The sequence below is a fragment of the Heterocephalus glaber genome, unplaced genomic scaffold, assembly GCF_053883595.1.
Source record: "Heterocephalus glaber isolate CG9 unplaced genomic scaffold, H.glaber_assembly_v1.0 deba00000942, whole genome shotgun sequence".
NCBI classification, from domain to species: Eukaryota; Metazoa; Chordata; class Mammalia; order Rodentia; family Bathyergidae; genus Heterocephalus; species Heterocephalus glaber.
This window is the reverse complement of record NW_028258174.1, coordinates 1,298,637-1,322,476: the sequence shown is the minus strand read 5'-3', so window position 1 is coordinate 1,322,476 and position 23,840 is coordinate 1,298,637. Positions and strand designations below refer to the sequence as shown.

Below are 23,840 nucleotides of genomic sequence, written 5' to 3'. Positions count from 1 at the left end.
TTTTTTTTTTTTTTTAATGAAACTGCTGAGTTTCTGTATCTACTTTCTCCTACTGATTTTCACTGTAGATCTGGCTAAAAGTAGCCAGGAATACCAAGGCTACAAGCTGAATGTTGGGCTGCTTTGAAATTCCCTCCTCCAGATTAGACCACCACCCTTAAACTCAGTCTCCTTTAGTGTCTCTCAGGACATGAACAAAATGAAGGCATTCAATATGGCTGCTTATATGGGTCTTGCAATATATCCACCCAATTTCTCTCTCCTGTTCCAAAAATAGAAAGTTCAAGCCTTCCTTCTAATGTTACCTCTCTTCTCAAGAGGGTTGGCAAAGTTCCATTGTGTTAGTCAACTTTCTGTCACTGTAACAAATACCAGAAGTAATCAACTTACCAGAAGTAATCATTTATTTTGACTCACAATTTAGAGGTTCCAGTCTATTATCAATTGACTCTATGGCTATTGGGCTTATGGCAAGGCAGCAAGAGTATGTAGTGGAGCACAATTGTTCACCTTATGAACAGGAAGAAAAAGAGAAGAAGAAGAAGGGGCTGGAGCTAGCCCATTAGCCCCTTCAAGGTATGGCTCGAATGACTTGAAGACCTCCAAAAGGACCAAGCTTATAAATGTTCCACCACCTCTCATAGTGCTGCCTAGGACCAAGTATTTAACATATGCACCTTTGGTGAACAACTAATGTCCAAACTATGACACCCAGCAACAGAAGGTATGCCTGCCCACAAGGAAGGCATTCTTACAGTAATTCACTAAAAAAACAGTCCAATTTCACATCTCATTGTCAGAAACTACACTGCCAGAAAAAGAAATGCCAGGGATGCAGGATTAATGATGAGCTGAGTTTATGGCTAAAAGAAGTTCAAGGCCTTTTCCATTCACCAAGGCTGCCTCTTCTTTAGCCTTGTCTCCTGTTTGCCATGTCTCTATCTCCTAAGGGGACTACTTCCTCACTTGGCTCATACCACTTAACTCTTTGGAGATTCAATCCCCTTTCTCCTTTCTTCATTCTAATCTCCAGACTTCTCTGTGTTGCCTTTAGGATGTGAGATATTTGTTTTGAATGCATACCATTTCATTTTAAAGCAGGATTAATCTTAGGGTTCATTAATTAAGACATCACACTTAACCAGAATGTTAGCTAATTCATCCCTAAATCCTCAGTGTCTGGAACAGAGTAGGAGCTCAATTCATAGATGTTGAATGAGGCATGAATATCACCCTAAAGGAATCACACCCTTCTTGGTATTTTATACTTTCTTCCCAGAGTTTGTCCCTTTGGGACTCTTCTCCCATCACAGACTGTATCCAGGGAAAACAAGAGATGAGTTTCTTAGAAATGGCCCTGTTGACAGTTTCACCCCCACTCCACCTCCTCTGCCAGAAATGGTAAGGCTGTAAACAGCTTTTATCAGAACACTGGCACTTTGAAAATATAAAACCAATTAAGGAGCTGTGAAGTAACTCAGGAGAGCATTATCAGAGAGCCAGCAGGGAGAATATACACATATTGGACAAGACCTTTAAGATGTAACCTTTTGGAAGACAGCACTGATTGTAAACAGTCAAGCTCTAAGTATAATCATTTGGTAGTTACTGAACTTCAGACGCATCATTTTGTGCTCTGTAAGATTCTGGAGTGAGGGTACTTATCAAGGGGAAAGTCTAGGTATTTCTTCAGGGAAATATTTTACATGATACATATTCTTTTGCCTTGTGTATTAATCTGCTTGGGTTGCCATAAAATTCCACAGACTGGATGGCTAAAACTGCAGAGATTTTATTTTCTCTCAGTTCTGGAAGCTAGAAGTCTAAAATCAAGGTGTTGGAAGGCTTAGGTTCCTTTGAGGCCCTTAGCTTTCAATGGCCACTCTTTTGCTGCCTCTTCATGTGGTTGTCCTTTTTGTGCACACCTCTGGGTCTCTTCTTGTAAGGACATTAGTTGTATTGGATTAGGGTTCATTACTGACCTTACCTACCCTTTGAAGGCTCTTCAACATCTGCATTTCCATCCAGTCTGTTAATATTTTATTGCTTGTATTTGTTGAAAATCACATCTCTTTTCCCTCTGTATACATTCTTTCTGCCATTTTCTAGGATTGTTGGAACAGGAATGAGCTATAAACCAATGAAAAGATTGCACATGGAACTTCAGGAGGAAATCCATGATTACAGATGCTGTTCCAGGTGTCTTTGGCCCAACCTCACATTTGTCTCTGTCTCTTTTGAAATCATTCAATTCTTTCCTCTTCTTGTCAGAAGACAAGAAGTTAGATTTCATAATCACTTTATGGGGAGCAGGGGGACACTTAATTATGAATAGTTTTTTCAGAAGTCTTATAGATTTACCACTGTGGGAACACCGTGGGAGGCCATATGGTGTATTTTCATCTATGTGTAGAACAAAGAATTGGCTTGCAAGCTCTAGTTTCTCCCCAGTCCAGGGATGTGTAACATCTCTAGCCTTTGTCTTGAGTTCTTGTGTACCATTAAAAGCCAAAGCCATTGAGAAAGGAAATGCTAGAGCTAGTTGTCTTGTAATGCTGCCAGCTTCCTAGATGAGGACTTGCATGCTGCCATGGCCAGTTTTGTGACAAGTCCCTCCAGAATGACCTTCAGTGGAAAGCTTACCCTTTATTGGCCTACAGAAACCAGGCAACGGGCTTTGCTTTTCAAAGGAAGAGATCATGTCAGGACCTCTAGAATTAAAGTCCAGATTATGTTAAAAGGACAGAATTGGGCTAGGGATGTAGTTCAGTGGTAGAGTGCTTGCTTAGCATGCATGACACAGTGGGCACCACACACACATACACACAAAGGCAGTGGGGCAGACAAGGTATAATACTATTTTTGTAAAAGTTTTCCTCCTATATATTATATATACATATATATTTTTCAAAGTGTTTAAGATTATACTGTAGCCTGGAAAAATATACACCATAGAAACAGATTGTCCATGTTTTCTCTGGATGACAGGATTATAGATTTCTTCCTTTAATCCACTTGCATTCTAATTTTTTATCAATAGATTGATATACTAAATAATAATAAAATCTCTTTTTTTATCAAAGATTGGAGCATTTTCAATTTGCCATTTTAGTCTCTCATTTTCTCTCCTAGCACCTGACAGGATAGACATATTACCTTTATTCAGTGAGTTTGTTGCTCATTGCTACAGATCAGAAATTAATAAATGATCTAAGTCTGAGATGAGAGGTCCTGGAAGGGATGACATTGGTGTAACTGTGAGAGACAGTTTCTGTGTTAAGAGGATTATAAGAGCCCTGGATTTCCCTTCCACATCACAGCTAGACTTTGTAAATCTCTTAAAAGAAGGGACTTTCCCCATAGTTTGAAAACTTACTGAGTTTTAACCAACCAATATCCTTTATTTAAAATGCAACTGTTTTTACTTACTTTTTTATGAGAATGGGAAATGGCAACAGTGAGAAATTATATGGTATGTTTTTGCCTTTATTTTTACCTCAAGAACTACTTGCATAATTTAAATTCACAGTTACTTTAGCTATAATAAAGACTCCAATGATTGAGGCTTATATTTCCTTTTCAAGCTACCTAAATATTTTTCTCATCAAATAATAGCAAGTAAAATTATTTACACAACTGAATCAATTATTTAATATTGAACATACAAATGTATTACATTTTACTTATTAAAGTATTTCTCTTGGGTTCTTAAGAACCATGGAGGATTTTTACAGAAGAGGATACATCTGGACATCTGTATGATTTTCAACTAGACTTAACTTTTATATAAGGCACTTTTTTTTTTTGTATGGGGGATCGAACTCGGCTTCTTGCCCTTGCGCAGTCGGCGGCGAAACCACTGAGCTAAATCCCCAGCCCAAGACACGTTTGATTAAATATTAAAACCTGATTAACTAAAACTTTAAAAAAACTTGAAGTTAGAAAAAAATCATAGAAAACAAATTTACAAATGGCTTCTTAAAGCTGGATGTGGTGGCACACACCTGTAATCCCAGCACTCAGGAGGCAGAGGCAGGAGGATTGCCATGAGTTCAAGGCCTGCCAGGGCTACATAGCAAGACCTTAGCTCAAAAAACTAAAACTAAATTTTAAAAATGCTTCTTAATCTTATTTTAACCTATATTTCATACATTTGATTCCACAAAAACTTTTCCAAGCTTAGCTTACAGTGTTCCGCAAAAGTATTTCTTGTTACCATTGATTCTTTGACTTAACTTGATTTTTTTTCTTCATAGGAAATATATTGATTTCCCAAAGTCCATGAAAAATACTAATTATGAAACTCCATGAGGTTTTTTTTGTTTTTTGGTTTTTTTGGTACCTGGGATGGAACTCTGGTCCTTGCACTTGTGGGGCAGGTGGCGGAACCACTGAGGTAAATTCCTGGTCCCGAAACTCCATGTTTTTAAAGCTGTTTTCTTGTCCAGGACAATTTCCTTTTCTTCTGTTATAGTTTAGATGTGGGGTGGCCTCACGTGCTCAGAGGTGGGGCTTTTAGGAGGTGATTGAATCATGGGGATGCTATACTTAACAGATTAGTCCACTGATGAGTTCATGGCTGACTTGCTATTAGGAAGTAGAGACTGGTTGGAAGAGGTAAGCTACTAGGGCCATGATCTGGAAGGATATGTCTACTTTCCTGGCTCCTTCCTTCGCTCTTTACTTCCTGGCTTCCATGATGTGACCAGCTTTTCTCCATCTGACTCTCCCACCATGCCATTTTTGCCTTGGAGCCAGCTGACCGTGCATAGACTGAGACTTCTGAAACTGAGCTAAAATAAACCTTTCCTCCTTTAAATTGTGGGTGTCAGGTATTTATTTCCAGTGACAAGAAAGTGACCAAGACAGAATTTGGTATCAGAGAAGTAGGGTTGTTGTGACTATATCTGCCTATATAGTTTAGAAGCTTTTGTTTGTTTTGTTTTTTTTGGTACCAGCGATCGAACTTGGGCCCTTGCGCTTGCAAGGCAAGCGACGGAACCACTGAGCTAAATCCCCAGCCCTAGTTTAGAAGCTTTTGAAACTGGTTCACAGGAAGAGTTTGGAAATGTTTGGAGATGTTGACTAGAGAAGCCCTAGAATACTGTAAACTAAGCTTGATGAGTGCTGCTAGTTAGAGCTCAGAAGACCAAAATGCTGATAGAAATGCAAATGTTTGTAAAGGCCCAGGCTCAGGAGGTTTCAGTTGGAAACAAGGAATCCGTTGGCAGCTGGACTTAGATCTTGTATGTTACACTCTGGCAGAAAATTTGTCTGCATTTTGCCCAAGTCTTGAGATGTTTCAGGATATTGGGAGTAAGGGAGGTAAAGTAATTAATCTGGGGGGGTGGAATTTCAAGGTGCCAAGTATTCATGCTGTGGCATAGGTTATTCTGGCTACTTTCAGCAAGATTTACAGTGAGAATCAGGGGCAGAAAGCCTATTAGAAAAGTTTGGAATTTTGCTAGAAAGGAAGCACCTCCAAAGGTGGGGCCTTAAAGACTGTGATTGGTGAAAGGATTAACATTAAAATGAAGCCAAGTCCTTTGCATCAGGAAAATAGGAAACATGACTTGAGAGCATCTCAGGAATCAGCAAGGCTCCACCCTTCACTGGCTCAAGGATGTAAAAGAGTAAAGGTAAACTCTTTTGAAAGACTGTTTTGATAAAAGAGTCTCTGGATCCCCTGTTCAAGAAGGACCCACCTAGGAAATTGGTTCCCAGGGATTCAGTTCACAGTGCTAAGCCTTCCAGGCACTTAGAGGCCCTACAGCTATGATCCAAGGGGACTAGCTACTGCTCAAGCTGGTGGCAGACATTCACAACATTGACATGGTGCTGTTTCTACGGGCATGCACAAGGCAACAGTTGTGGGGTCAGGGAGGCTACGACCAGATTTTAGAAGATGGCCTGGGAGGCTGGGCAGTGTGCCTCTGAGAGGGCACTGTGTGAATATGTGAGAGTGAAGTCAAAACTTCAGTGGAGACCCCAGCAAGTTAGAGAAGCCAGGAATGTGGAAAGTCTGAGGAAAGCTGCAGGCAGTGAGTGAATCCAACCCATGAGGGCTGTGAGGCCATGAGGGCTGTAACTGGCAATATCACAGGGACAGGGCCACCCAAGCCCTTGGAGCTTATATCTCATCACAACTTGCCTTGGGTGCTGGAAACAGCTACAGAATTTAATGTTTTCCCTGTTGGGTTTTGGTCTTGCTTTGGTCCAATTTCTTTCTATCCCTATAATTCTCATGTTTGGAATGGGCATGGGAAGGCTTATCCTGGGTCAATGTGTGTTGGAAGTGTTTATGTTTTTTTTTTTTAAGCCCTCACAGCTAAGAGTTTGCCTTCAGTCTCAAAGGAGATTTTGAAATTGGACTTTTTAGTAATGCTAGAACTGTTAAAACTTTGGTAACTCTTAAAGATGGACTAAATGTATTTTGCATAAAGAGATGGACATGAGCCTTTTGGGGGCCAGGGGCAAAATGTTATGGTTTAGGTCTGGGGTGTCCTCCAAAAGCCACATGTGTTCAGAGGTGGGGTTTTTAGAAGGTAATTGGATCATGCGGGTGCTATAATCCAATGATGCTATAATCCATAGCCAAATGTGCTGATGGAAGGTGGGGCCTGTTTGGAAATGCAGTTCACTGAGGCTATGACCTGAAAGGGGTATATCTCCCTCCCTGGCTCCTCCTTTCTCTCTTCTTCCTGGCCAACATGGCCTGAGCAGCTTTCCTCTGCCCAGACGCATCCACCATTCTGTTTCTGTGTCTGCCAGCCATGGTCTGAAACTTGTGAAACTGTGAAGCAAAATAAAGCTTTTTTTCTTTAAGTTGTAGATGCTGGGTATTTTGTCTTAGCCAGAAGGAAAGTGACTATCTTATTGGGGGGTTTGCTGGAGATTGAACCCACAGCTTCACTCATGCTAAGCTCATGCTGTAACACTGAGCTCACCTCCAGCTGAAATACTTTCTAATTAGATTTTATAAAATAGTTTTGATTCCACTTAAATAAGTGAGTTTATTAATGTATCACACATCACAGAACTGTTATTCTTTTAAATGAGATGCCATAACAAAAGACCAAAACCCATTATATGCCCAGTGTAAACTTACTGTTGTCACATGGATCTTGTAGGTAGTGATGCATTCCTCCCCATGGAAGGAATGGAGTCTCTGAGTACAAACTAAAGAATATCCATGCTATGTTCTTAGACTTAGCTACTTAAAAGTTTCTTTATTAATGGCCTATTAGGCTCCTGTCTTAAGGTCAGAATAATATAGTAAGTCCTCTCTAATCCAGCTTTGATTTAAACAAACTCCACTCACCAGAACAACCAAGGATAAATGCCAATAACTCCTAGAAAAGTATAGTGAGTTTAAACAGTAATGGACAGAGGAACAGGGAGGATTGCACAAATCTGCTCAACTCCTATGAGGACTGAAAAGTATTTTCACATTTTGACTCTAGATACAGTGCCTGAAGCTTTTCTTAATGAATTTTTATTTTAAAAATAACTGCTTCTCTTTAGAACAATTGTATAAAATAATTGTATAAAAAAGAAGGTCCATTTCTAACTGGTTCCACATGTGCTGGTTAATACATTCTTCCTAACACTAAACATTTGTCCATGCCAGTATTTGAGACAGGAATTAACATACAACAAATATAAATCCAAATGCCACCATGTGAGTTCTGGTTAAATATGCAAATTAAATAATTATATTTACCATAACTTGCCCTATAAGTAACTCGTAAATGACAGTAGAGGATTTAAAAAGGCATGAAACTACAAGAACAAAGAAAATAGGAGAAAAAATTAAAGTAGCATCAAAAACTGGAGGCTAAAAGTGTTTACATTAAATAATTGAAGACAAAGTTTCTCAACTTTGGTACTATTGATATTTGGAGAAATACAGCTTTTTTTTTTTAATGTGCATGGCTATCTTGTGCATTATAGGATGTTTGGCAGCATCCTTTGCTTGTTGAATTAACTACCCCCTCCCCAGTTGTGACAACCAGAAATGTCTCTGGTTGTTGCCAAATGTTCCTAGGAGTAAAATTGTCTTTGTTTGAGAGGTGCTAATTTAGGAAATCAGAAAAATCTTGAAGCATTCCTAGGGAAAGTTCAGAAGCCAACTTATTCAAGACAAACAACCCATCCCAAACCAGGAGATACCAGGTAGAAAAAAGTATTGGCTGAAAACCTATGTAGGAGACAGGTTGGATACTCTGCCTTCCCTCTGCCAGAGAGTCATTCTGTGAAGAGGCTGAGTCTGGGGATCCCAGGCTTGGAGGCACAGGTTCTATACTGAATGTGTCATGTGAAAATTTAATATATAAGTGGGATCTCAGGCCCTTGCTCAACTCAGATCTGCAAACATTGGCTTTTAGGTGCATGTTTTCCAGGCTGGAGACTCAAAGATACTTTTTTTCTTGTTTTTAAGCAGTGGCAAAGTTTACTTGAAAAAGTAAAAGTGAAGAGTAAGGGAGAAACTGGCTCTGCAGAGCAAGGTTGGGTCAAGTAGAAGAGGGAAAAGCAAGATAAAAGTATACCCTGGAAGAAGCAGTGCAGGCTATCATGAGGAAAGCCATGATACTAAGCTCTCCTTGGAGTCTCTGTCCTTTTATACTGTCCAAATCTTGGGGAAACCCATGAAAATGTCTACATATGTGTCCTGAAAGGTGGTGCTGGGATCCCATGTCTCATACTGATGTCAGATCTAGACCATCCTATTGAAAACCTGCCCAAGTTCTTGTGAGAAATCCATGTACAGGGCTTTGGGAACTGTTCTGCACATGTGTTCCAGTATCTTGTAATTAACAGATCACTCCTACTTCCCCAGCCAGCTTTGCCACATCCTAATTTCCTGTGTCATTTCCCCTGAGAGACACAAATCCCCATAATTCTTTGTAGGGTGCTGAGGGAATAGATGTCTCTGTCTTCTATAGCTTTTTCAAGCTGAAAGGGGCTGCAGACCCTATCTACTGAGGATCATGTACTTTCCAACTATCTTGGGGTGCTGTGGTTTACTGGCTGGGTTGAAGAAAGAAAAACCTGCCAGAAAACAATGAGAAAAGAGTTAATGACCATCAAGCTTCACTATTAGCCCAAGTATGAGGAGCAGGTGAGATTTCCATGCTTCCTGTAGTAGCACTGGAGTCTTGCTTTTTGAAGAGAAATCTCAAATCTTCCAGAGGCTCACAGGAGTAGCTTTCTCCTTTTGGGTGGGTGATCTTGTTCTTCAGATAATTCATATGAGACTGGCTTTATTCTAGAATGACGAATCCAGTCATCTATCCCTGCCACCTTTACTGCAGTGGGTGTGGTAAGGATTACTGAGAAGGGGCTCTTCCATTTTGGATTTAATTGGTCAGAGGGTATCCTCTCTCTCCAAGTTTTCACAAGCACTTGGTCACCAGGATGGACAGTAGGTGGTCCTCCTGGGCCAGGAGCTGGTAGAACTCTGTTCCTATACATTTGGATAGCTTGTTGTACTTGGCCTAGATTAATGAGATATTAAAAGAGCCCTATGGTTTCTGGGTCTACTATCATATCAGAGAATAGAAAGACCCTCCCATATATAACATCTCAAATGGGCTCAAACTTAACCCAGTTTTGAGCATGTTACAAACCCTCATGAGCACTATTGGTGGCAATCAGAGCCAGAACTTAGACATCTCTTGGCAAAGTTTTTCCAGGGCTTGTTTTAAGGCCTGGTTGGCTCTCTCTACCTTTCCAGAAGATCGAGGACCACTTCCCATGTGGAATTTTTATAGCTTGTTACTATATCCCTTGAGGAAGGACCAGAATGGTTCCTCAGGAATTAGGAACAAGGCCAAGGCGTTGAGGAGCTATAGGTCTGTCCTTTTGCTTCCCTATCAGCCCTTTGATTTCCTAAGGAGACTTCAGACATGTCTCTTTGGTGCCCTTTACAGTACATGATTTCAACCTGTATGGGAAGATGAACTGCCTCTAGGAGTTGTAGAATTTAGTGTCTGTGCTTTATAAATGACCAACAAGGCTACTTCAATCAGTGAACCACACCTCCTCATGGTTTTGGCAGGTCCGGCCTGCTTAGATAGTGTTCTGTGAGATCACTTGTTCACAAGAGTGGCTAACTACTGGGCCTGTAGGCATCAAATAAGCAGGGTTAATAGTAGTAAAAGTTTGTATAATAACCTCAGGGATGTCTAAGAGCATGGCCTAATACTTGGTGAGCTGTTCCCCTGTTAACCACAAGTAGCCTTTTGTCTTCAGAATAACTCTAACCTGATGAACAGTCAGGACTTCTAGTCTATATCTCAAAGTTAAGTTTGCAGCTTCTTCTCTTACAATTGCTGCAAAGAATCTCTGATTAGGCATCCCCAACTATGATTATAGACCCAAAGGAGGATTTTCTAGAGAATGAAGTAATTCAATTGTCTTATCCATGATGTCTAAGAATACCCAGAATTCCTCGGAGGAGATGGTGATGTCTGTAGACAGGGGCATTGCAGGTCCCCCTGGGCCTCTTCAGTTGTCAGAGCAGGAAATGAGGGTTCTGGCTGGCCTAGCCCCTCTCTGGCAGTGGAGGCAGTCAAACTTCCAGTGCCACAAGACAAGTGCATTAGCTGTCTCAAATATCAAGCTGGGCCCAAGTGGTGGCTTGGTGACGTCATGTACCCAGTTTGGAGTCGTCTTGCACCTGAAGCATGAGCCTCAGTTGTCTCTGGGGTTTCCCTTAGATGATTTGGGTGAATTTAAAGCATTGCCATTTGTGACAGCTATAGTCTTAGTCTTTCTTTTTTGCCCCTCCTCTGGGTCCTGATTGTTGAACACAGAAATAACCATGTCCAGCATATTCCAAGTATATATTCAGAGGCTAGGAAACAACAGTGGATGGGTCTGCAGACCTAATGGACTCACTGTCACTGGGACCAGAACTCTACTCATTACCAGACCCTCATATATCCCCACCATGACCAACTGTATACAGGTTTTTTAACAAGGAGCTCAGCACAAACTGAAAATGTCTGGCCCCTTGTTTAAAAATCATTAAGAATTTCAGAATGGCAATAGCAGACCAAGAGACCACACTCAGGACCTTCTAAATGTGTCCACAAAGCTGGCCCCACCCCTGATTCTAACAGGGTTCCACAATGGTTCTTCAGGTCTCTGGACCTGAACTCTGCACTCGACAGTCCTCAGAGTGTTTAGATATTCTGTTTTCCCAATGTGGAGTTACCTAAGTAAATGGCTATGGACCCCTTTGGGAGAGAACTAGGAAACCATTGTTCTTCCTGGGCACCCAGGCTTTCTTTTAATTGATGGGGTCTCGGGCCCAAAACTAGCTCAGTTCTGGAAACTGGGCAGGGCAGGCTGACTTTTCATTGGAATGAATGCCCTCTTCCTTTATCCCTGACTTCTGTTCTTTTTTGCACAAATTAAATGGTGCTTCTTTTGGCCAAAGAATTTTTTCCAAAGAATTTCACATTCATTAACCAACTCCATAACTCTGTACAGGTCAGTCCTTTGGCTACCACAGCAGTCCTACTGCACATTACAATAATTGCATCCACCTGGCTTCTGATCACATTAAATACTAGCCTGGCCTCTATTGGGGTGGGGGGAGGGGAAGTGGGGTGGAACTGTTTTACAATCTTCATTGCTATCAATATGCCCAGTTCTGTAAAGACAGAGTTTCCTTCCTGCCCACAGAAGGAAGCTACCATTGAATTCTTAGATTTGGGTGCCCCTCTAACAGGCACAGCCCCTATTCCTTTGGCGAATCACATACACTTTGGACCGTCTCACAGAGCAGAGTCACCTATGTCTCCCATAGTATATCCCTTCTTGTATGCCCACTTCTCTGAGCCTTGCAATCCCTCTTCTGCCATCTACCAAGGTATTTCTGGCATTACACTCTCAGTGTAGCCTGTTGCTTTCCCTGGCTTTTTGAAACCATTCTGACAGCTTGTTTGGACCATCTCCTGGGTGACTTGCCAGAATGTTGATTCCTATATTCTAGGTTTCTTATTGAAATTAATACCTTGCCTACCTTCATCTAATACCCTCAGAAATCCTGTCCCATATTTTCTCCTGGCTTCTGCCAGTATCTACTGACTACGTGTTTTGGTTTACATCTATAATGTCCCTTAAATGTCTTATGTGTTTAGAAGGTGATAGGATCATAGAGGTGCTCTCCTCGTTGATAGATTGATTCATGGATGAGTCATAGCTAGAAGAGGTGTGTCACTGAGGGCATGCATTTAGAGGATATATCTCCCTCCCTGACTCATCCTTTCTACCTCTCCTTTCTGGTGGCCATGAGGTGAGCAGCTGTTCTCCACCATGCCATTACACTGTGTTGTTTCTGCATTGGAGCCAGCTGACAATGGACTGAATTCCCCAAAACTGTGAGCCAAATTAAACCGCTCCCTCTTAAAGTTGTGAGTGTCAAGTATTTTGTACTTGGGAAACTACAGTAATGAGAAAGTGACTAAAACACTAAGTCAGTGATGGTACACTTTTTAGAGCTTTCAGTGATACAAACAGCCAGCCTGCTGTGGCACGTGTGCCATAAGTTTGCCACCACTGTACTAAGTATTGCAATTCCTTTTATGTCTTGCTCCTTTCTTTGCCAGTTGAGTGATTGCCTAGTGGCCAGGATAGGATTTGGGGGCAAATCTGTTGTTTTGTAGCAGGATGGCCTCTGCACTGTCTTCAAGAAAAGGAGAATAGCTCAACATACTATTCCAAACATTAACCAGAGCAATCAGTCAAGAGAAAGAAATAAAAAGGATATGTGTCAGAAAAGAAGTAAAATTATCATTATTTGCAGATCCTCTACATAGAAAACCCCCAAAATTCCATTAGATGACTCCTAGAATTAATAACCAAAATCAGAAATGTAGCAAGGTACAAAATAAACACACAAAAATTAATAGCATTCCTGTACATCAATAATGAACTCACTGAGAAAGAAATGAGGAAAACACTACTATTTACAACAGCATCAAGAAATATTAAATACTTAGGAATTGATCTAACTAAGGAAGTGAAAGAGCTCCACAATGAAAACAACAGTATTCTAAAAAAAGAGATTGAGGGCTGGGGATTTAGCTCAGCGATTCTGCTGCCTGCCCCGCAAGTGCAAGAACCCGAGTTCGATCCCCGGTACCTAAACAAACAAATGAAAATAAATAAATAAATAAAAAAGAGAGATTGAAAATGACATCAGAAAATGGTATGACATCTCCTGTGCTGGGATAGGCAGAACCAATATTGTCGAAATGATCATACTTCCAAAACTGATATACAGATTTAATGTAATCTCAATCAAAATATTCACAGAACTAGAGAAGACAATCCTAAAATTCATATGGAACCAGAAGAGACCCAGAATTGTAAAAGCAATTCTAGGCAACAAGAGCAAAGCAGGAGGCATCATGATCCCAGATTTGAAGTTGTATTACAAAGCTACAGTTACAAAAACAGCATGGTATTGGTACAAAAACAGACATGTGTGTCAGTGGAACAGAACAGAGGATGCAGAAACAACCCCAGGCATGTTCAGTGCTCTGATCTTTGACAAAGGGGCCAAAAATATACATGGGAGGAAAGACACCCTCTTTAATACATGGTGCTGGGAAAACTTGTTATTCACCTGCAGAAAATGTGCTAAACTAAAATCAAAATGGATCAAAGATCTAAATGTTAAAACAGAAACACTTAATCTGCTGGAATATAAAATAGGTAAAATTCTTGAAGACAAAGGTGTAGGCAAGGACTGTCTGAACTGAACTCTAGTCACATAAGAAATAACATCAAAAATCAACAAATGGGATTTTATCAAATTAAAAAGCTTCTGCACAACAAAGAAAAACCAACACTGTGAAGAGACAGCCTACAGAGAGAGAAACATTTTTGCCAGCAATTCTTGGACAGAGGACTAATACGTAGACTATAAAAGAACTCAAAAAAATTATAACCCCCAAGGTAAAAGACCCAGTCAAAAAAATGGTCAAGTAAAATCAATAGACACTTCTCAGAAGTTCAAATGGCCAATAAATATATGAAAAAATGTTTAACATTGGTGGACATCAGAAAAATGCAAATGACATTCTATCTTACACCAGAAATCAAGTAATAAGAAATCAAATCATAACAAATGCTGGCAAGGCTGCAGGGGAAAATAGAACCTTTCTACATTGTTAGCAAGAATGTAAACCAGTACAAGCGCTACGGAGATTCCTCAAAAAACTAAAACCAGAAATTCCATTTGACCCACCTTTTCCACTTCTAAGTATCTTGCTCAAGGATTTAAAGACATCATATTATAGTGATACATGCATACCCATATTTATAGGAGTATAACTCATAAAAGCTATATCCTGGAAGCAGCATATGTCCATCAACACATGAGTAGATAAAGAAAATGTGGTATTTATACACAATGGAGTATTACCCTAGCGTAAAGAAGGATAAACTTTGAGTCATTTGTAGGAAAATGGATGTACTTTGAGACCATAATGTTAAGTGAATTAAATCAGACACACAAGCTTAAATATCACATGGTTTCTCTTATATGAAAAACCCAAAATATAAATAAAGAACAAATTAAAATATAGATAATAGGAAGTAGGGAGATAGATCTTTATCAAATGGAAAGGAGATTAACAGTTGGAGGGAAAGGAAGGGAAGGGAAGGAAAAGGGATGAAAAAAAATTGAGATGTATTATGTACATGTGCCAACTGTCCATAGGAGTGTAATCATTATGAACTGCACACATGTGCTAAAAAAATAAAAACTGAAAAAAAAAGAGGACTATTGGCCCATAGAGTGCTGTAGAGGTGAGGGGTGATGCTGGCTCAGTTTTGCAGGTGTCTCAACATAGATTCCTTATCCTACTATAGGCTCATACTCTTTGTCAACAAGGGCTCTGACCTTGTCATAGCAAACCTGTCTAGTTTGAGGAATTAACCTTTTTTTGGAGGACCTAATTTTTATAGTAAACTGATTTGTTTTTAAAACAGTTAATTTATATTAATGATACAAGGAATCATGATTGAAAATCAAATCTCCTTTTGTGATAATGTATTAAGGTATGCATTTTAAAATTTTTGACCATGGCATTCGAGAGATGCAAATGAAAACAACACTGAAATTCCACTTCACTCCAGAAAGAATGGCTGCTATCATGAAATCAACCAATAACAAATGCTGGCGGGGCTGTGGGGAAAGAGGAACCCTGCTCCACTGCTGGTGGGAGTGTGGACTGGTGCAACCACTGTGGAAAGCAGTATGGAGATACCTCAAAGAACTAGGACTGGAAGTCCCATTTGACCCCACTATTCCACTGCTGGGGATCTTCCCCAAAGAATTAAAAGAATCATACCACAATGATATATGTGCACCCATGTTCATAGCAGCACAGTTTGTAATAGCTAAAACTTGGAAACAGCCCAAATGCCCATCAACTGGAGACTGGATAAAGAAAATGTGGTTTTTTAATAAAATAGAGTACTACTCAGCCATAAAAAATGAGAAATTAGAGACATTTATAGTTAAGTGGATGCACATTGAGACGATACTCTTAAGTGAAGTAAATAGGACACACATGTATAAATACCAAATAGTTTCTCTGGTGTGAGAAACTGAAAGTATAAATAAGGACTAAAACATATAATAAGTAATGTGAAATAGGAAGAAAAGGGGCAAAGGGAAAGGAAGTGGGAGGGGCAGGGGAAAGGAAAGAAGGGAATGGAATTAATATGAGAAAATGGAAAAATAGGACCAAAATCTTTGTAAATAGGGAGGAATGGAGGGGTTGAAGGGAGGGCTGGGCAAGGGTGAAAAATAACCAAGAGAGATTATGTAAAGGTGCAAATTTCCAATGATGAATGTCATTATATTTTATACCTAAAATGTACCAATGATTAGAATGAATAATCGAAGATGCAAAATAAGAAGAAAAGGTCCAAAGGGTAGGGGTAGTGGGCAGGGCAGGGGAAAGGAAAGAAGGGAAAGGAAAAATGCTGAGAAATGGAAAAAATGGAAATAAAGTCTTTGTAACTAGGGAAGGGTGGAGGGGGTGAAGGGAGGGCTAGGAATGGGGAAAAAAAAAAAGAACCAAGATGCATCATGTAAAGGTACAAGTTCCCAAAGAGAAATGTAAATGTGTTGTATACCTAAAATATACCAATAAAAGAATTTAAGAAAAAAACAAAAATTTTTGACCATGGTTTCAGCTATACTTCCTCTTCAACTAGGGCTGTATAACAACTAGAATTTCTCTTCTCTAAGGTAGATCATAGAAACTTCAATCTTCCCCCAACTTACTGTGTTGAAATTAACCATAAAGAAATTTTCTGCCTATCCATGTTCCATAGTAAGTCATAAGAGAGGGCACAGTAAGCTGCTCCATGCCAGGGAGGAAGAAATGCTGCACAGAGAGGCAATGGCTGCATTTCCTCTTGCAGTCTACCAACAATCATGCCTACGCAATGCAGGCTCCAAGACAACTCAAAGACAGAGGTTCCAAAACCTTCCGACAGCCAAATACATGAAGAGTCTTGAAGGGAGGAGCACCTGTCCTTGTCCTATATGTCTCTTTAGCTGCATATTTTGTAATATCTTTTATAATAAATCAGTAAACATAATGAGTATTTCCCTGAGTTCTGTGAGCTGCCCAAGCAAATTAATCAAACCCAAGGAGAGCGTTTGGGAACTCCAACTTACAGCAAGCTGGTCAGAAGCACAAGTGAAAACAACCTGGGGCTTGCAACTGGGATCCGAAGTGTGTAAGGGAGGTGGTGTTGGGGACTCAGCACCCAGCCTGTGGGAATAGGACTGTATCTCTGGGCAGATCTTGTCAGAAGTGACTTGGATTAGTGGGTACTCAGCTAACATCCACTGTGGCAGAATTGCTTGCTTGCTTGGTGTGTGAGGAAAAACTCGCACACTTCTGAGGACAAAAGTCTTCGTATTGATTGTTGAGGTGTGAAAGTGAGGGGAAAAAAGAGACTTTTTCCCCAAATACATCTCATCTCTGTCCCTTATTTTTCTCTTCAGAGGAAAACATGCACAAGCCTGCTCGTGAATACTACCCAAATGGCAACTTACTGCATCTACTCTCCTTCAATCTATATCTGGTCTTTTTTTTTCTTTTTTTTTTTGTACCCGGGATCGAACTCGGGACCTTGCATTTGTGAGGCAGGAGCCAGAACTATTGAGTTAAATCCCGGCCCACCTTCAATCTATATCAAAACAACATACAGCCACAAATTTTCTTCCCCAATGGCTAAATTGTATTAAATGCAACAGAGATGTCATAAACATTTAAGTCATTAAAGGCCACTTAGGTTGTTTCCAGTGTTTTGCTACTACAAGCAATGCTATAGTGTCCACTCCTATACCCTATAATGATATTTAGATCAGCAAGACAGTGAATGTATGGTGGTGGTCACATAAGGTTATATTACCTAGTGATGTCATAGCTGTCTCAACGTAAGTACACTCTACAGTGTTTACAGAACAACATAACTGCCTAATATGCATTTCTCAGAACATACCTCTGTGATTAAATGACACGTGACTGTAATTTTCTCTTATGTTTAAATCTTTGTTACAATGGAATTTAGTTTGGAGTGAATATTAAAGTAGAGATACAAATATATTTTTTCTAGATAGCTACTATAATCTAATGTGATTTACGGAATAAATCATCTTTTACCACTGATTTGAAAGGCTTCCTTTACAAGCAAAAATTTTATGGTTAAGAGTAAACTTCTGAAATCTCTACTGTTTTTTGTTTTTGTTTGTTTGTTTGTTTTTTGAGACAGGGTCTTGTCTTGGCTATATAGTTCAGGCTGGCCTTGAACTCACTATGTAGTCCAGGCTAGTTTCAAATTTGTGATGATTCTCCTGCCTCCGCCTCCTGAGTGCTGAGATTACAGGCATGTACCACCATATCTGGCTCTACTGTTTTATTTGTATTTGGTTATGAAAATATTTTAATTATTATGGTCTTACAATGTGTTTTAATATTTGTGAGGACTATTTCCCCTAACTCTTTTTCAGAATGTTTCTGACTCTTATTTTTACCTATGACATATGGAAAAATAATTTCAGATTACTTCTTTTCCCCTAAATGTCAAATGACTATTGAGAACTTGAAACGTGGTAATGTAACTAATGAATAAAATTTAAAATTTTATTTAATTTTAATATGTTTTAATAGCCAGATGTGGCTAGTGGCTACTGTGTTGAACAGGGTAGTTCTAACAGACTCTTATTTACCTATATAAAAATATTAATGTCTGAACACTAATTTTGTACCTAGCCACCTTACTCAAGTCTTCTATTATTTGTAATTGTTTCTCAGTTGATTCTCTAGAGGTTTCCAGGCATGCAATTATATAAGAAGAAAATGACAGTTTTATCTTTTCCTTTGCAGTTAACAAAACTTCTATTTTTTGTGTCTTTTAGTATTATGGAAACAGTGGTGCATTGGCAACATTAGACTGATGAATTCATTCAACAAACATTAACAGTATTCTATGTGTTATGCTTTGGAAGATGCAAAATAATTGATATTTTCATTGCCTTCAAGAATCCGTAGTGTGGTAAGTAGGGCTATCTCATAGAGAAGTGTAATAATATGGTAACATAAAAACCCATGACTGAGAAATGCACCACTTTAAGTGGTGTGTGTCTGCGTGCTCATGCATGTGTGTGGTGAAAGTTGGAAGAGGAGAGCTAAATTTCAAACAGAAGAGAGTAACTGATCTATATATAAATATTTTAGTATTTTTTGTTTACTCTTTAGATATGGTACAGGCATTGATAAAATATTTATACAACATATTGATCAGACATGTGTTGATATTATATTTGTGTTTGGAAGTAATTTTCATAAAAATGGGACATGATAAAATTAAAAGTAATATATTCAGAATTATTCAACATTCTTAATATTTAAAACATTCTTGAGCTAGACATGGTAGCACACACCTGTAATCCTAGCACTCAGGAGGCTGAGGCTGGAGAATCGCTGTGAGTTCAAGGCCCAGCCCATGCTACAAAGTGAGTTCAAGGCCAGCCTGGGCTATATAGTGAGACCCTGTCTCACAAAACAAAAACAAAAACAAAACAACCACTCTTAATGTTTTAAGTCACCTGCTTATGATGATGGCAGTGCAATTTAGCTGGTAGGCTAATTTCAAAGGTTATTTTATAGTACTATAAATTTTCTTGCCAGTAATAATTTTGTACTGACAATTCATTGTGCCTCAAAACATATCATCTTTCCTAGTGGACGTTCTCTCACACCAGGATTAACCTACATTTCCTTTGAAACATTTAGGTAAGCTATTTCTTCTAGAAGTGCTGAAATTCTAATCATCTGGCAAAACAAAAACACCAGTATACATGGGAACTCTGATACATGATGTTAATCCTTTGTTTTTTTCTGATATATCTGGGTCATGATTGTGAAGGTTTTAGTATCATAAAAGCTCTAGGTCAACAGCTACTTGCCAAATGATCAGTTTGCCAAATTACATATATACCTACTTTTAAAATATTAATTGCTTATAAAATTTATACCAATTTGCTGAAGCCTTGTGTTTGGTATATTTTGGAGATGGGAACAATGTAATTGTCAGGGTTTTGTAGACTTTCACTAAATAGAAGTGTAAAAGGCTATGGAATCGACTGAAAAGGATAAATATCTATCAAATGTATTGAATCAACCTCACATTGTGTGTGTTTGTGTGTGTATGTGTGCACACTGAGGATCAACCCCAGGACCTCCTGTACCTGCTTGGCAAGCACTCTACCACTAAGATCCATCCCCAGCCCTCACATTTCTTGGGCTATGCTCAAGGTCTGGCTGGGATAAAGGTTTTGATTTATGCTGAAAACCATTTGTTTGGTTTTTCCACGTTCTGTAAACAGGTTCTTTTCTTTTCAATTTGTTTTATTTCTGGTGTTGAAGATGGTACCCTGGGCCTAGGCATCCTAGGCAAGTGCTCTGCCACTAAGCTACACCTCCAGCACCTTCTTCTGTAAGTTATAACTTACTCAATATAACCTATTTAATATAACTTATTCAAAAAATGATGACTTATTCCATATAACTAAATATGTATTCCTTTTACTTTTATATACATGTTAATTTCCCAGGCATTCCACTTTTTGGACAATGGAACACTTCAGGAACATGCAACTTCTGAGTGAAGGCACCAATATGCATTCACTTCCAGGCTGTTTCTTCATGCTCTACCTTAAACTCTTCCTTTCCTCCCCTTTCAAGAAAGCAGACCATTTGGCTAACGATGTACTTCATGGTAGAGCATTTGCTTAACATGCCCAAGGCCCTGGGTTCAATCTCCAGAACTGTCAAAAAACAAAACAAACAAACAGCAGACCAGACAGTAAATGGTATATTGGTCAGGACAGGTCATGCTGTGCTTCACAGTTCTTAAATTGTATTTCTTGCTCTTGCTAGAACAGAAGAGCTGTGTGAACCTTAGTCACTTAGGGATTTGGGCTGATGAGCAGCCACCACTTTGAACATTTCTGGAGGAAAAGAAAATTTGGGAGCAGTGATAGCGAAGATTTTAGACCTCTCAATGACAACAAACAGCCTGCTGAAGCTCGTGTGCCAGAGTTTCTCTACCACTGTTCTGTGGCACTGCCCCAGACATTTCACCTACAATTCGTGGGCTGGAACTAGGTTCAAGAGCCCACCTAACCACTGGAGGGTCTGAAAGAGAGAACTGGAAGTATTTGACAAAGAAAACTAATGATTATTATGATTGTTTGAGAATGTGTTGAAAAAGCAGTTTGTGCCAGAGTAGAGGTGACCTAAGCAGAAACAGAAACAATGTGAACAAGGCAGGATCACAGTGCTGGCCACCCTGACTCATCATGCTTCTCCCTACAGCTGTTTCCAATTCCATTCCAGTCTATAAACGTTTCCTAAAGGCATTACAATGGAAGGTGGGGCAAAAACAAAACTATAGGTATCGTTTATCTTTTCTTTTTCTTTTTTGAGGTGGTGGTGGTGGTAGTGGGTTGTTGGTTTTTTGAGACAAGATCTCACTATGTAGTCATGCTGGCCTTGAGCTCTCTGTGTTGCTTAGACTGGGCTTGAACTTGTGATCCTCCTGCCTCAACCTCCTGAGTGCTGGGATTACAGGCATGTGCTACTATTCACATCTCACTTTTCTTTTGAATGTTCACTCAGACTACTTTAGGGTCACCTTGAGAAAAACCAACAAAGTTTCAACAGTGGCCCTAAATCAAACCTAAGTATGTATATATGAGCATTTAGACTATAAAGGTATGTAGAAAGGCACTGAGTTAATTGGTATTTTTTTTAAAAGATCCTCTCATCATATCATTTTCTAACATGTATAAATTTACTAACATATACATAATACAGATACATTTGGCATATTACACCAAAGGCAAAACCAACAAAAGCAAAAATAGGTAAATTGGACTTCATTAAAATAAAAAGCTTTTATGCTTCTAAGAAAACCATCAAGAAAGTAAAAAGACAATCACAGAATGGGAGAAAATAATTACAAATCATATATCTGATAGGGGAATTGTATTTAAAATACATGTACTCACACACAGATGCTCTTTGACTAATGATGGAGTCACATCTGATAAACCCACTGTAAGTTTAATGTATCGAGTCTAACCTGCGTTCAATATACTTAAGCTACTGAACATCATAGCAACACAGTATACTGTATTGGTTGTTTACTCACATGATTGCACTGCTGACTGGGAGCTCTGGTCCACTGTCACTGTCCAGCATGGAGGGAGGGAGGGAAGGAGAGAGAGAGGGAGAGAGACAGACAGACAGAGACTATTGTAGTGCCTATTACTACCTCTAGGCAAGATAAAAATTCAGTATAAGTTCTACTGAATGTATATCACTTTCATACCACCATAATATTGAAAAGCATTAAGTCAGACCATCATCAGTTGGGAACTATCTGTATTTTAAAACCTTTAAAATTTATCAATAAAAATACAACCATACAACCCAATATAAAAATGAGCAAAGGAATCAAATAAATATTTCTCCAAAGAATATATAAATGGCTAGTACACACATAAAAAGTGCTCAACTGCATTAGTTTTTAGAAAAATGAAAATCAAAACCACAATGAGCTACTTCATACCCACTGGGATGGGCATAGTCACAAATACAGAGAAAAAAGTGTTGGTAAGGATGTTAAGAAACTGGAAACCTCATACATTATTGGTAGGAATAAATAACAATGCAATCAGTTTGAAAAATAATTTAGCAGTTCCTTAGAAAAGTTAAATACATGAGGATGGGAATGTAGTTCAGAAGTTAAGTACTTGCCTAGATGCATAAAGCCTGAGCCTAGTAGACCCAAAACAAAAGAGTTACCATATGATCTTGGAATCTCACACTTAAGTGAAAAATGAAAATATGTCCACAGAAACACCTGTACATGAATGTTCATAGTGCCATTATTCTTAATAGTACAAACTTGGGAAAAACTGGATGTGACGGCACATGCCTGTAATCCCAGCACTCTGGGAAACTGAGTCAGGAGGATTGCAAGTTTGAGGGCAGCCTGGGCAGTTTAGTGATTTAGTGTGACTCTATCTCAAAGTAAAAAAATTGAAAAAAAGACTGAGGATGTAGTTCAGTATAAATGCCCTAAGTTCAATCCCCAGTACCTCAAAACAAACAAACAAACTAGGAACAATCTATATGTCCATCAACTTATAATGAATAAACAAAATGTGATATCTCAGCCATAAACAGAAATGAGAAACTGATCCATGTCAACATGGATGGATCTTGAACACATTATGCTAAGTGGAAAAAGGCAGACATAGAAGGTTACACACTGAATGATTCCATTTGTATAAAATGGCCAGAATAGGCAACTCTACAAAGACAGAAAATAAATTAGCAGGTCCCAGGAGAGTGGTGTGAGGAGTGACTTCTAATGAATGTAGTTTCTTCGTGGGATCATGGAAACTTTCTGGAATCTCATGGTGATGGTTGCACAACTGTGTGAAGTCTGACACCAATTTCATGAATAAAACACATATGACAGGCACGGCCCCGGCCCCACCCATGCCTCCCAGCCAGGAATGGTCTAGTGAGGAGCAGAGCCACGCCTGCAGCACCACCCCAGCACCCCACCCCCCTCCCCGCCGCCGCCACCTCTGGCCTCCTGGCCTTGCCTGTACCTGGATCCACACTGCAGAGGCACAGGGGCTCATAAAGGCTATTGTCCTGAGCTCCAGAAGATAGAGCAGAAGTGAGCAACAGAAAGAGGGCCTCTCTCAGGCTCCTTGGTGAAAATTGAAGCCCACTGAAAAAGTGAAGAGAATCTGCAAACAAGGCACACCAGACCACTGTACTTGGTAAGTTGGAGGGATCACCACTTCCCATTGGAACGTGGACTATCTTCAGCGGAAAGGCAGCTGGAACCTGCAGTAGAGCCTTGCAGAGTTCAACGCTGCAGAAGGTCAGAGAGTTCAACTTGGGCCTTACAGCCAGAAATCAGCCTGAATCTCAAGGGTCTGCTACTGGCTTGCTGAGACTAATTGTCTTTGATCTACACACTGCAGTCCACATTGTCTATCGTGACAGCAGAGACATACCCTGAAGGAGGCCCTTCATTTTTATTTTTTTATTTTCAAAATTATTTTTCCCTTATTTTTAATTTTAATTTTTCATTTTTTCTCTACTCTTTTCAATGTTTTTCCTCTTTCTTCTTCTTCTTTTTTTACTTTTCTTTCTCTCTTCCTCTCACTCTTGCTCTCTTGCTCTCCCACATTGTTCTTC

The 23,840-nt window shown here is 39.4% G+C and overlaps 1 long non-coding RNA gene across 1 annotated transcript in view; it reads left to right on the top strand.

Moving 5' to 3' along the window:
• LOC101705318 (uncharacterized) overlaps nt 1-23,196 on the top strand; it is a 136,492-nt gene extending 113,296 nt beyond the window's left edge. Inside the window, exons 6-8 of the long non-coding RNA XR_015450328.1 lie at nt 18,467-18,603; nt 19,977-20,046; nt 20,165-23,196. This is a non-coding gene — a long non-coding RNA (uncharacterized LOC101705318). The remainder of the gene's footprint in view (nt 1-18,466; nt 18,604-19,976; nt 20,047-20,164) is intronic.
• The last annotated feature ends 644 nt before the right edge of the window (nt 23,197-23,840 follow it).